This window comes from Oratosquilla oratoria, chromosome 28 (genome assembly GCF_046742065.1).
Source record: "Oratosquilla oratoria isolate Oo_2021 chromosome 28, ASM4674206v1, whole genome shotgun sequence".
NCBI classification, from domain to species: Eukaryota; Metazoa; Arthropoda; class Malacostraca; order Stomatopoda; family Squillidae; genus Oratosquilla; species Oratosquilla oratoria.
Window position 1 is genome coordinate 5,330,836 of NC_134804.1, and position 15,000 is coordinate 5,345,835.

The window sequence follows — 15,000 nt, forward strand, 5'->3', positions numbered from 1 at the left end:
GTGTCAGTGTTTTCATATGCTCTTACGAAGTGGGTTACGGTTGCCAGCTCCTATCATGTCTAAGTCAAAGAGGCCTTCGTTTATCAGTCCACTAAATTCATCTGAGACAATGGGCCGTATTCATAAAGAAAAGGATATGCTTATACTTGCAAAATATAAAGGAAATCCTTCTACTTGTATTCATAAAAAAATCAAGCAAAACCTTTTACTTGTCGAGCAAAAGCATAACCTTATAATCACATAAAAGTAAATGGTTATACATAAACAAGACCCTTTACTTCAAATAAAGAGCATATGCTTCAAGAAGGCTGAGTCTGGTCAGTAGCAGACTACAGTTAGAAGTGAAAGGTTGTTTTGTCCAACTCTCAGCACGATGGCAGAGTTTGTGGATGTGAGGCATGTTAAACATTACATGCCCCGTTTACCTACACGTGATCGTGATTTTAAGATGTTATTCCGTTTTGAAGAACAAAATGTACAGTGGCTTGCGGACAGATTTTTAGGCACCAATGAAGAAACTCGGGGAGGCGCCTTGTCATCTGTCCATAGAATGAAGCTACGGTATCACGGACTGTGAATGCAGTAGTTGATAGCATAATTGCTCATGCGAATGAATGGATAAAGTTTTTTTTTTCTAATTTATATTGTATTTAGTAATTTTGCCATGCTTATAATGTTACCTGAAATAATGTAGGAGAGCAATCACCACACACCTCCACTCAGCAACCACCAACGCAATAGTAAACTTGTGTACGGGAAACAGGAACATCACATCAGAAATCTTACGAGTTACACGTTCAAACATGTAACTATGTAACCCGGCGCTCCCGAAACACGAGTCATTCTTTTACTTCTGCTTGGAGGATATCCTCCCAAGTATAAGGTAATCATTATGAATATGGAAAGAAGGATATGGTTATACTTCTACCTTTTGCTTTAGAGCATTACCTTATACTTCTACCTTATACTTGCAAGGATATCCTTCATTTTTATGAATACGGCCCAATGGCTCACAAGTTGACGTTGCTCCATCAGGACCCGTCAGTCTTTAAATTCTCTGGTCAAGATCCTCATTAAATGGGCGGCTGATTTTATCTGCCAATGTGCGGACGCCATTGTCCAGTCCAATGTTTCGACGGGTCCTGAAAAGATCTCCTTTGTGAGGTCCCAGATTGTGACAAATTCTCTAGCATCGGAGTTACTTTCGGCGTCGTGTTTAGATCTTAAATCTCTGAACTATGATTATGACACCTTTAAGTCTAACTTCCTTAAACTTTTTTCAGATACCCCTGGTGGTGGTGCGTTCCATTGGTGCTTCAAACTGGCTGATACTCTCGTATCCCGACTGGGCACTCTTGATTATAGACGGGCGCAAGCTCAGGCCAGTATCCTTGCTGTTGACGCTTTCGAGTCACTTTCACATTCCGATTGGGTAGATAATGGCACTATCACTTTAGATAGATTTCGTCTTATTCTAGAATTTGTCTTCTACATACTTTTTTGGTGCCTTCTGAGAGAAGAGCAGTATCTTCTCTCATGTGTAAGCCTGATGAGACTCTATTGTCTTTTGCGTCACAGCTTTCCCGTAAACTAGAGGAAGTATCGTCTAGTTCCTTGTGTATTAGCAATGCTCATCAACATGGTCATGTCCCTTGTTCTCCTCAGTCCTCTCAGTCTACAGTTCCTACTCATAGTTCCTCTCAATCTACAGTTACCCCCCCTCCCCTGTTATGTAACTTTTGTAACAGGTCTGGTCATTCGAGCGACTTTTGTTACCGCCGTAGGCGCCAGGTACACAAGTCAAGACTATCCCCTGTTCACAGGAGTGTACCTACTGTTTCTTCTAATCTGTCGCATGACCTTTCCAGAGTAGAACGTCCAGGTAGACTCAGTTATTACCATATCCATAGTCATTGTAAACACTCGACTGATCAATGTTTCAAGGTTTTGAAACTTAGGGATGAGACTTCTCACCAGCCTCGTCAATCCCATTTTCCCCAGCGTGTGTTTCACAACCCAAAGAGTTGACCAGCAATGTTCGGTCTCAAATAATTCCCTCTGTGGCTGTTGAGTCTTCTCAATTACTTACCTTTCAATTTCTTACTAGGGATACGCCTCTTTCTGTCACTGTAGATACTGGTGCAGAATGTAGTCTCTTAAGTAGAAAGGCTTACTTTGCTCTACGGGAATTGTATAATCTCCCTTTATCTCCCTTTTGTAATAATTTGCATTCTGTGCAAGGTTCTCCCTTGCTTGTTCTTGGATCTGTTTGTCTTCCCTTACAGTTTCCCTGGTATGCTACAGCCTTCAATGTCACTTTTGCTGTTGTCTCTGGCATTGCCCTTAAGTGTGATTGTCTCTTGGGTATTGATGCTCTTACAGCTCATAGCATAGATATTTCTCCTAGTCGCCGTGTAGTGACTTTCTGCAATTTTGATATCTCTGCTTCGGATAGGCCAGTTTCTGTTTGTGATTCTCCTGTGCTTGATCAGTTCGCACATGTGCCTGTCCCAACTTCTAAGCGCTCTACCCCTGTTGCTCATTGTGCTGCTGTTGTTGTAGGAGAGCATCTTATTGAACCTTCAAGTTCTGTTTGAGTTCCGGTGCGCGTCTCAGGTGCCCCGATAGGGTCTGACGTTCTCTCTTTGCCTGACTCTATTCGTATTCGTCGGCTTGCCCTAGAAGGAACTCTCTCCACTATTCGCGAGTATCATGTTACCACAGCGATGGTAATCCAATGTCACGGGTGCTCCTATTCCTCTCTCTCCTGGCAGTCACTTAGGCTCCTTTGAGGTGGTACACGTTGCTGCTTTCCAGGATTCGCCTATTATAGCAGCTTCTGTATTACAGTCTCCTCCAACACGTGACCCTGCTCACTTAGCTTCTGAGCTTGCCACATTTGTAGGCGAGATTGATTTTCCTGAAGAGAAGCCTCGTCTCCTTGTCCTGCTAGTTACCCACCGTCAGGCTTTGGCTTTACCAGGTGATCCGTTAGGGGTTACGGACCGTGTGGTTCATAGAATTGATCTTCAGCCAGGCACTCGTCCTGTTTACGTCCCCTCTTACAGGCTACCTCACTCTCGTCGGCTTATAGCCCAGTCCTTGGTTGACGATTTATTGAATGAAGGTGTTATAAAGGAGTTCCACTCAGAGTGGAACTCGCCTCTTCTCCTGGTTCCTAAGAAAGATGGATCTTTTCGTCCTATTGTTGATTACAGGAAAGTCAATGAGGTCTTCCAGATCATTATCCTCTGCCTTAAGCGAGCTTCTTCAGTCCATTGGCACTGGTAATACGATGTTCACCACCTTAGATTTAAAAGCAGGTTTTTGGCAGATACTCCTGGAGGAGAAGTCTCGTAAGATCACGGCCTTCTCGATTCCCAGTGGGCACTATGAATGGCTTCGTTGCCCCATGGATTTGCGGAATGCTCCTTTGACTTGCCAGCGTTTAGTTAACTCCATTTTTCATGGCTTAATTGGGAATAGACTTTTTGTTTACCTGGATGATTTGATTCTAGTTTCCAAAGATGTGGAAAGCCACTTTTCTAAGTTGTCCATTGTCTTGCAACGTTTTGCTGAAGCTGCGTTGAAACTCAACTTACCCAAGTGTTCCTTTTTCAAGGCTAGTATCCAGTTCCTAGGTCATGTTGTAGACAAGCATGGTATCCATACCACAGGTGAAAAGATCAAGGCAGTCAAGGACTTCCCTATACCGAAGTCGGTTGAAAATGTACGTTCCTTCCTTGAACTTGCAGGATACTATCGTGCATTCATTAAAGACTTTGCTTCAATTGCTTCCCCTCTCACTCGCCTTCTCAAGAAGGACTCTTCCTTCCAGTGGCGTGATGTCCATCAGACAAGTTTTGATTCCTTGAAGCTTGCTCTTACTGAAGCACCTGTGTTGGCTTTCCCTGATTATAGTATCCCCTTTACTATTTGTACAGATGCTTCTGGTACAGGTATTGGAGCTGTACTCATGCAACAAGTAGATGGATGTAGACCTCATGTTATTGCATATGCTAGTCGCATTTTTAACAAGCCTGAGTCCCGTTACTCTGTTACTCATTTAGAGGCCCTGGCAGTGGTGTGGGCTTTAAAGCACTTCCGTGATATAATTTTTGGATATCCTATTACAGTCTACACGGACCACACTGCTGTCACTCAGCTTTTTAAGGGCAAGAATCTGTCAGGCCGCCTAGACAGATGGTTCCTCACGATCGAGGAATTCAATCCAACCCTAAAGCATATCCCCGGGCGTGCAAACCATGTTGCTGATGCACTTTCACGGAATATCTCTGTTGCTGCTGTTACCGTGATTCATAACTTTTCCCTGCAGGATCTGGCCAAAGCTCAGCGTGAAGACCCTGTTTGGTCTGCTGTCATTTATGCTTTGGAGTCTGGTGATGATTCCACCTTACCAGCTTTACCAGTACCTCTGCACCAATTTTCCCTGCAGGACGAGGTTCTCATTCGTAATGTGGAAGTGTTTGAGCAAGATGTGGCAGAGCTAGTGATCCCTGAGTCTCTAGCTCCCGTTGTTTTGTCCCTTGCTCATGATGCCCCTAAGCCTGGTCACCCAGGTCGTGACAAAACTCTGGCTATGGCACGGAAGAAGTATTATTGGCCTAAAATGCGACTAGACATTACCTCTCATGTAGCCCGGTGTAGTTCTTGTGCCCAGAACAAAGGTTCTACGAGCACTGCTCCCATCTTAGAGTACCCTACTCCTTCTCGTCCTTTTCAGACTGTGGCTATAGACCTTTTGCAACTGCCTCGTAGCACGCAGGGCTCTGTGTATGTCCTTGTGTGCGTGGATCACTTTAGTCGTTTTGTGGTCTTAGCTCCCTTACGTAACAAATCTGCACCAGTTGTAGCACATGCTTTAGTTTCCCATGTGTTGTGTCCATACACCACTCCTTCGGTGTTCCTTAGTGATAATGGGACTGAATTTAGGAACGAGGTTTTGGCAGGTATTTGTGAACGTTATGGTATCAAACAGACATTCGTGACTGCTTATCATCCAGCGTCCAATGGTCTTGTGGAGAGGACGAACAAATTTTTTTTAGAGATCCTACGTCACCTTGCTAGTAATTTTCATGAGTCTTGGGAGGATTGGCTTCCCCATGTTAGTGCTTGCATCAATAGCACCATTAATGTTTCCACGGGCAAAACGCCTCATTATGTTATCTTTGGAGTTGAGAAACGGCTCCCATATGATGTGCTTGACAGCCCTGCTTGTACCCTCTACAATGTAGATGACTATAGTAAACTACAGAGTCATGTGCTGCATGCCATTTATACTTCTGTTAAGGATAAACTGGATGTTTCAAAGGCCGACATGTTGAAACAACAACATGCTCGTGCAACACCTATGACCATCAGTGTTGGTGATCATGTTTTCAAAAGCATGCCTGATCGCCAGTCAAAATTAAATTGTAAATTTGAGGGCCCCCTTTTGGTGACTGAACGCCTGCATCCTAACAAGTTCAGGATTTTTTACCCCTCTACAGGCCTTAGCGAGATTTCACACGCTGATAGGCTCAAGAAGACTCAAGTGCTTATAACTACCTTTACCCGGCCTCCTCCTGGGACCCCAGCAAGAACTTTGCCTTATTTAGCTACCCCTCATTGTTATGACCTTAGGTCAAGGGGTCCTGTAATTACCTGAACTTTCATTGTGTAGTGTTATGTATTCTTGTGATGTTTCCCATTTATATATTCTTGTGATGTTTCCCATTTATGTATTCTTGTGATGTTTCCCATTTATGTATTCTTGTGATGTTTCCCATTTATGTATTCTTGTGATGTTTCCCATTTATGTATTCTTGTGATGTTTCCCATTTATGTATTCTTGTGATGTTTCCCATTTGTGTATTCTTGTATTGTAATTTGTCGTGTTTAGATATTAAGTATCATGTCCCGGACGTCCGACATTTGCTGTATTTGTCGTTTGGTTAACTGGCGCCAGTCTTACGTTACTTTTTGTGTTGTATGTATTGTCTTTATGTCCTCATATATGTATGTGTTTATTTAATGTATTTGGGTGTGCTATTGTAACAATTTGTCCCACACTTCTGTCTGCCACTGTTGTGTGTGTGGTATGTGTGTGGCTTGTCTTTGTGTCATTTAGATTCTCTTTGCCTCGGTCATTTTTTTTTTCTTGTTTGCTCGGTGAGGGCACCGAGTGGCGCGGGCCGAGCGATGTGTTGGTGTGGAGTAGAATTGTATTTTGTTGTTTTGTTATTTATTGTATTATTTATTATTATGTATCTATATTATGTAAATGTGTGGTTGTGTTGTATATCGCAGATGCGATGCGCGCCTTTGTTTTGGCGCGAATTGGAGCGTGGGGTTAGTATCTAAGGAGCCTTGTATGCAGGTGCAGGCATATGTGATTGTGTCAGTTGTGTGTATCTAAATATAGAATTAAACTCTTAATTTTGCGCACTCATTAGCCACCCCAATACATATGTATGTATTTATATATATATACATATATATATATATATATATATATATATATATATATATATATATAAATATATATACATATATATATTCACACACACTGAATGGTCCCCAGTGCAGATCTTAATCTTTTTTCAACCACATTAACTTTTTACTTTTAATTCCATGTCATCACGAACGAGACTGACAATGCGCTCGTCGGAGACATATACGGAAACTGATACGAAACGAAGCCAAGGGCTCGAACCTCAGCTCAGACGTACCAAAGTAACAGTGATTAACCACTGCGCCATCAAATGCTACTCTGATACGTCTGAGCTGAGGTTCAAGCCCTTGGTTTCGCTTCGTATCAGTTTCCGCATATGTCTCCGACGAGCGCATTGTCAGTCTCGTTCGTGATGACATGGAATTAAAAGTAAAAAGTTAATGTGGTTGAAAAAAGATTAAGATCTGCACTGGGGACCATTCAGTGTGTGTGAATATATATATATATATATATATATATATATATATATATATATATATATATTTATATATATACAGTGTATATATATATATATATATATATATATATATATATATATACTTTGCACATATATATATATATATATATATATATATATATATATATATATATATATATATATATATATATTACAAAGGATTACAAAGGCGGAGCATGCCGACAGGAGACCATGTGGTCCATATCTAGGTCGGATGCGAAAAAAATCATAATAATAATAAAATAATAAATAAAAACTATAATAATGTAAATAACAAATAAAATACATAAATAAATGCATACGTATAGTTAAATAATAAACAAACAGGTAAATAGTAAATAATAATAAATTGACATATAACTAATAATAAATGCAAATCAGACAGACAAATGATAACAAAACAAAAACAAATAATATAAAATAAATTATAATCATTACAGCATCTTACTTAGGTGTTTATCTAAATGATTCTTAAAGCTTCGAACTGAACTACATTGCACTGCCTCTGCAGGAAGTTTATTCCATTCATTAACTACACGGTTGGCAAAGTTGTTTCTACCTACTTCCAAATTGAATCTATTTCCGGACAGTTTGAATCCATTGTTTCTTGTCTGTGAAAATTTGGGCACTTTTGATGTTTTCAATTCCCTTTAAAATCTTAAAGACCTGTATCAAGTCACCTCTGAGTCTACGCTTTTTTAGGGAAAACAGATTAATATGTTTTAGTCGATTTTCGTATGATTTATTTTTGATATTTGGAATCAGTTTTGTGGCTCGCCGTTGTACTTTTTCCAGTCTGTCAATGTCTTTAATGAGATTCGGTGACCATACGGAAACAGCATATTCCAAATGTGGACGAACTAACGATTTATATAGTTTGTTAATGGGAGATGGACTTTTGAAATCAATAGATCGCGCAATCAGTCCTAGAATCTTATTTGTTTTCTCAGAGGCTGAAATACACTGCTTGGATGATTTGAGGTCATTACTGATAATTACGCCGAGATCTTTTTCACTATTCACTTTTGTTAACGAATTTCCAAATAACTTGTAATCGTACCTACTGTTATTTTTACCTATGTGCATTACCTTGCATTTACTTGTGTTAAATTTCATTAGCCACTTTTCAGACCATTGCTGTAATTTATCTAAATCTTCTTGAATATCTAATTGGTTTGAGTGATCATTTGCCACTCCGCACAGTTTTGTATCATCAGCAAATTTGGAAACAGTAGATTTTAGTCCATGGTCTATATCATTTATATATACTATGAATAGAAGTGGTCCAAGAACGGAACCCTGAGGAACTCCACTTGTAACATTTTTCCATCTAGAAGTTTTTCCATTTAAAACAACTCTCTGTTTTCGACCATTCAACCAATTACTAGTCCAACCTAATAGGCTACCACTTATTCCATGTAAAGCTAATTTAGTAAGTAGAATTTCGTGTGGGACGGTATCAAAAGTTTTTGCAAAGTCTAGATGTTTCTTTTGTCATAATTCGAGATAACTGTGTTGTAGAATTCGAGTAAGTTAGTCACGCAAGAACGTTTCCGTCTGAAACCATGCTGGCTATCATTTATCAAACGGTTACTTTCTAAATGATATTCGATAGCATCTCTGATGATAGTTTCCATTATTTTTCCTACGATTGAAGTCAAACTTATAGGCCTATAGTTATTTGGTTTCTTTTTGTCACCTTTTTGAATATGGGAGTAACGTTAGCTAGCTTCCATTCTCTTGGGACATCTCCGGATATGATGGATTTCTTGAAAATAATTTCTAATGGAACAACAATCTCATTTTTCATTTCCTTTAAGATTCTTGGATGCCAACCGTCAGGCCCTGGTGTTTTATTAACTTTGAGTTTATCTATACACCTTTTAATTTTTTTTTTTTTTTTTTTTTTTTTTTTTTTTTTTTTAAATATTTACCGTAGTAAGTTTACCCTAGACTTTTCACAGGTTTCAGTTAGGAATTCACTTTGAGGTGTTTCATTTACGAATACCGAGCTAAAATAATTGTTAAGATATTACACATTCCTTCATATGAATATTCAAGTTGACCGTCAGCAGATAATAGTGGACCAATGTAATTCCTAACAAACTTTTTATCTCTAATGTAACTATAGAATTCTTTGGGATTCTCTTTGGATTTATCAGCGATGTTCATTTCGTATTGTCGTTTTCTTTTTCTTATTGTCTTTTTTAAATCTCTCTGTATTGATACATAACTTTCATAGTCATTAGATGCACCCGAGCACTTATATTTCTTATAAGCCTGTCTCTTTTTAGCAATACTTTTTTCAGTGTCTTTGTCGAGCCACTTTGGGCGAGCCTAATTTGGGGGACGTCTGTCCTTAAAAGGAATGTAAGTTTGAATCATCTTAGTGAGCGTATTTTGAAATATTTCCCACATCTGATCTACAGGTCTTTCGTTAAATTTTGCCTCCCAATCTGTAAGCTGAAGCTCCTGACGTAGTCCTATGAACTGAGCTTTACTGAAATCGGGTATTTTAGAAACACAAGTATCTATTCTAAAATTGTTTAGGAGTTTGAATCTGACTAAGTTGTGATCGCTATTTGCAACAGATTCACCGACTTCTACATCAGTTACCATGCTTTCGCGGCTAGTGATCAATAAATCGAGTAAGTTTCCATATCTTGTGGGCTCTTTTACATGCTGAATTAAGTATATATATATATATATATATATATATATATATATATATATATATATATACATATATATACATATATATACATATATATATATATACATATATATATAACATATATATATATATACATATATATATATATATATATATATATGTGAGAATAAACACCTTGTGAGATCGAAACCTTTATTAGTACTACGTTTCGCTTGTTACAGCTTTTTCAAGTACAGACATGACACACACTCTGAGCACATATAAGCCAACAGGGAAGGAACTGGGAGAGGTTATCAGGAGGGGTGGGTGGTAGGTGGAGGGGGAGGAGGGGGACGGGTGGGACTTGGTGGAGACAAAGGAGGACATTTCGGACAGTTTGTTGAAGTGGACTAAGGGGGACATTTCATACATTTATTTAATGCGGGTAACAGATGGATTATAGGAGGGGCGATGTTAAACATGCCTCTGTTCTGCTCAATGGTTTTGAAGCTTTGAATGGCGGCCGCTTCGAGGCATTTTCTCCTCATCCTGTCTGGTTCACTAAACAGAAGTTCTGCGTTATCCCAATCCATCAGGTGGTCGTTGGTGTTCCGGTGGATAACACAGGCGTTGGTGGTGATGTTGTTCCGGGAATCGTAGCGATGCTCCCGGATCCGGGTCTTCAGGTCACGGGAAGTCTCGCCGATGTATACTTTATCACATCCAGCATACCGCATACCCTGTCCATGTTTCTGACCCATATGTTAGAACTGGTCTTAAAATAGTTCCTAAGTTATTTGTATGGCACTGTATTTTATTTAATATTTCTTTTTCCATTTGACACTTTTCATCTATCTTTGCTCCTAGGTATTTAAATTCTTCAACTAATTCCAGTTTTTCGCCTTCCAACCATATTTCTATCTCTTCTTTTTGCCTTGGGACCATCATCACTTCTGTTTTATTTGTGTTTATTTTCATTTTTACTCTTTTCAATGCACTGTTCCAAGCAGTTAATGCATTTTGAAGTTCAATAGGGTTGTTTGCAACCAGTGCAATATCATCTGCGTATGCCAGTGTGATAACTCCTCCAGATCTCAAATTTTTCATACATCTGTCCATAAAAAGTACAAAAAGCAATGGGGATATAACCCCACCTTGTCTTACTCCAGTATTTACATCAAACCAGTTATCCTCGCGAGTTTGTTTTCTTACAGCGCTGGTACATTTACTATATAGACTTTTGATTGCTCTAACAAGTATTCTATCTACACCATATATAGGGTCTTCCAATGTGTCCCAAATCATCTTCCTTGGTAGCCTGTCAAAGGCTTTTTCTAAGTCAACAAACGCTATACACACTGGTTGATCCCATTCCCATCTCTTCTCCATCAGCATTTTCAAGGAGAAAATTGCATCTGTTGTACCTCTCTCAGGTCTAAATCCATACTGTCCCTTCTCTAATTTTTCTTCTACCGTCACTCTTAACCTTCTTTCAAGTATTCTTTCATATATCTTCTCCACATGTGATAATAAGGAAATTCCTCTCCAATTTTTGCATTCTGACTTGTCGCCTTTCTTTGGTACTTTACATATTATGGCTTTCCCCCAATCCTCTGGTACTATACCTTCACACCAAGCTACATTAGAAATTCTCGTTAGCCACTCGACTGTGTTTTCATTTCCTTTTAGCAGTTCTACAGGTGTGCCATCGCATCCAGGACTTTTTCCATTTTTCATTTTACTGATGGCAACTCTAGTCTCTTCGATAGATATTTCGTGGTAGTAGTTTAGTCTCAGGCTGGTGTTTTCACACTCATCGTCTAATTCCTGAGGATTCAATAATTCTGAGAAATATTCTCTCCACCTTTCATCTACTTCGTTCTCATCTGTTAGTAACACTCCGTCTTTATTCTTAATTGTATTTACTACTGTTTCTTTACCCCTTTTATAACTCTTCGCCAGACTATATATGAGCTTGCTAGTTCCCAGCAGATCTTCTTCAAGCTCTTTTCCCAATTTCTTCCAAGAATTTCTCTTGGCACTTGCTTTTACTGTCTCTGCTTCGTTTCTTGCTATTTCGTATTCCAGTCTATTTTCTGGGGTCCGTCTTCTCATCCATCTTCTAAATGACTGACTCTTCTTTTTAACAACATCCCGGACTTCATCCGTCCACCATATAGTTTTCTTTTTTCTTCCACCACTAATTTTCTTGGTCTCCAGGACCTCTTTTGCTATTTTTGTAATTTTATCCTTCATCTCTATCCATTCTTCTTCAATGTCTCTGGTTTCTTCCGGCTCGCTCAGATAAACTTCTGAAATCTTTTCCTTATATAATCTTGCCTTTTCTGGTTCTTTTAGATTCTATAATTTAATTCTTTCTCTGACTAGTTTTTTCATTGGCTTTGGCTTCCTAATTTTTAGTTTCGCAAGAACTAAACGGTGATCTGAGTCAAAGGACACCGATGGTATGCTCTTGATATATTTGAAAAGTTTCTTGTTAGCTGTTAACATAAAGTCAATCAGTGATTTTTCAGTATATTCATTTTACATTTATTGATTACAAGAAGTACATCTTGCTTGGGTCTCTACCCATTACTCCTAGAAGGCATACTAGTATGCCTTTTACAATGAAAACTATGTGTACATGTGTGTAATTGATTAGAAATATACAAATGATTTCGTCGCTGCACGGTCCTGGTCGGTCCCCACGGTCTAGCCGATGTGTCCTATATGTCCGTTGCGTCCCATCCGGTCCACCTGACGTGGATAATTTCCTGCACACGTCGCGTCCCATCCGGTCCGGTCCAAGGCATCATACGCAGTTACCTAAGTGAAAAAGGAGAAGGTATTAGTCCTTTGGCTTGAATTGTTGTGGTGAGCTATAAGTCAATATATCAGGCGAGTACAGTTAAGAATCCATCCGTATCCTCTGGGGCTGGCACTTGAAGGAGACTTCCCAGCCGAAGTGGTTGGTATCCTTTGCACCCGTCGCGTCTCATCCGGTCGGTCCAAGGCATCCTGCGCAGTTACCTACGTGAGAGGGAAAAAAAAAAAAAAAAAAAGGCATTAGTCCTTGGCTTAAGTTGTAATGTGTCATAAGTCAATAATCAGCAAGAGAGCACAGTCAAACAGAACCCATCCGTATCATCTGGGGGGCGACACTTGAAGGAGGCGTTCCAGCTGATACGAGTTAAGTGTCATTGTCAGTCGACGGATGAGTCCCCCGGCCGAGGTCCTGGGGCCCGCACGCAGAAATCTGGTCGCTGGGCAAAGGGCCACATAATGATTTAGCCCGTTTGCCCCGTCCTCTCCACAGTGGATGCAGGCCTCCGGCTGTCCCGTCACCTCCGAGAAACATCGATACCCGAGACGGAGTCGATGAAGGATGACTTCCTCCATCCTGGAGAGACGGACTCCAGGGGTCAGTCGCTCATACGCTGTGACAACTTGATACCAGCGTGCTGACGGCCTCTGGGCTGCCAGGTTCTTATGTTCTTGCAGCTCCCTCTTGGCCATCGTTCTCGTTGCAATGGCCAAGATCTCAATACGGCTCGGGAGGACACCGATTCCGCCTTCCATGCCTCCTGTGGCCGCTCTTCTGGCCACCCTGTCTGCCGCTTCATTTCCCTGGATGCCGATGTATCCCGGCACCCAGTTGAGGACGACCGATCTCCCTTGCTGACGGAGGGCCTTGAGCTGAAATTGCAGCGAGGTCATTAGTTTTTTATGGTCATTATGATAAATCTTAGTTATTAATTGCAACAGAGCTAAACTATCTGTGTGCACAACTACATTATGTTGGTGGGTGCTGAGAGCATGGGTCAATGCTAGACCCACAGCAACACCCTCTGCTTGCGTCGAGCAGCGAGTGCCCAACACCCTTACTCCCTGTTCCACGTCCTTCGTGACAAACGCTGCACCTGCCACGTTGTGTACGGGATCCACGGAGCCGTCTGTGAAATAGACGACGCAGTTTTCCGGGGCGACAGATCTCATTGTGTCCTCCGCATCCGCCCGCAGGCGCGGGAGCGGCGTACCGCGTCGTGACGCCATCACACTGATTCTGGCCGGTGGATTCTCCCAGGGGGGAGACTGCACATAACCTTCCACCGGCACATCCCTCCTCTTCTGAAGGATAAGGTCATGCAGGTGAAGGTCCCTTATGTGGTGTGCAACCCTCGCTGACCACCTCTTCTGCGGGAAGAGATCCGGATCTTGCTGGAGGGCGCTGATTAGCCTTCGCCGCAGGAACGAGTCATGTTCCCTCTGAATGACTCTTATGGCGAAGGCTACCACCAATCCTGAGATCCTCGCACTGATAGGCAGCAGTCCCGCCTCTTGCTGCATATTGGCGACCAGAGTCCAGCGCGATGCGCCCAATATTACGCGCAGCGCCTGGTTCTGTACTGTCTTCAAGCCAGCCAACCGTGTTGCGGATAGACCAGCCAGAGCACTGCTGGCATAGTCTATCACCGGTCGAATTGCGCTGACGTAGAATGTCCGGAGGACAGCGCAGTTGGCACCTGCCTCTCTGGTCGCCAAGGACTTCAAAACGTTAATCCGGCTGAGGGCCCTTTCCCGGATGTAGGCCACTTCAGTCTGGAAGGACAGCCTGGAGTCAAGCCAGACACCAAGGTACATGTGCGTGCTGACCCACTCTACCTCATGTCCCTGCAGCAGAAGCCTGTCCCTCGGTGTCACGCTAGTGCCAAAACACATGGCTTTGGTATATTCACCAACTACGCTATTCCACCGATACCAGCCCCATTTATGACTTTCTCTATGCTGGTAAAAGGTATTCATCACAGACATGCTATTACCTATGCAGAAATCTATCAGTCTTTCTCCTTCATCATTTCTTTCTCCAATACCATGTGCACCGATGACGTTTTCTATATTATTCCTCTGTCTTCCTACATGTGCATTCATGTCTCCCATGACAACTTTGATAGAATTTCCACATGAATCCAGGGTACTTTGTAGTTTTGTATAGTATTCTACTTTTTCTTATTGAGGCCTTCCCTGGTGAGGTGCATATACCTGCACAAAAGTTATTCTTTCTGCATCTACTTTTATTGTCATTGCTAGGATTCTTTCATTAATATAAAAATGCTCTCTACTTTTTCTGCAATTGTTGGTGTTGGAATAAAAGCTACCCCGTATTTTCTTTCATTATCCATTCCTTTGAAAATTAGCTGATAGTTGTTGTGAATTACTTTTGTTCCCTCTCCAAGAAGTCTGGTTTCACATATTCCCATTATTTCAATATTTCTGTCAGTCATCATGTCTACGACTTCTTCCAACTTATTATTCATTGTAGTGGCACTGATGGTTGCTATTCGTGTATTCCTTAAAGAAGGTCCAGTGTCATTCCGT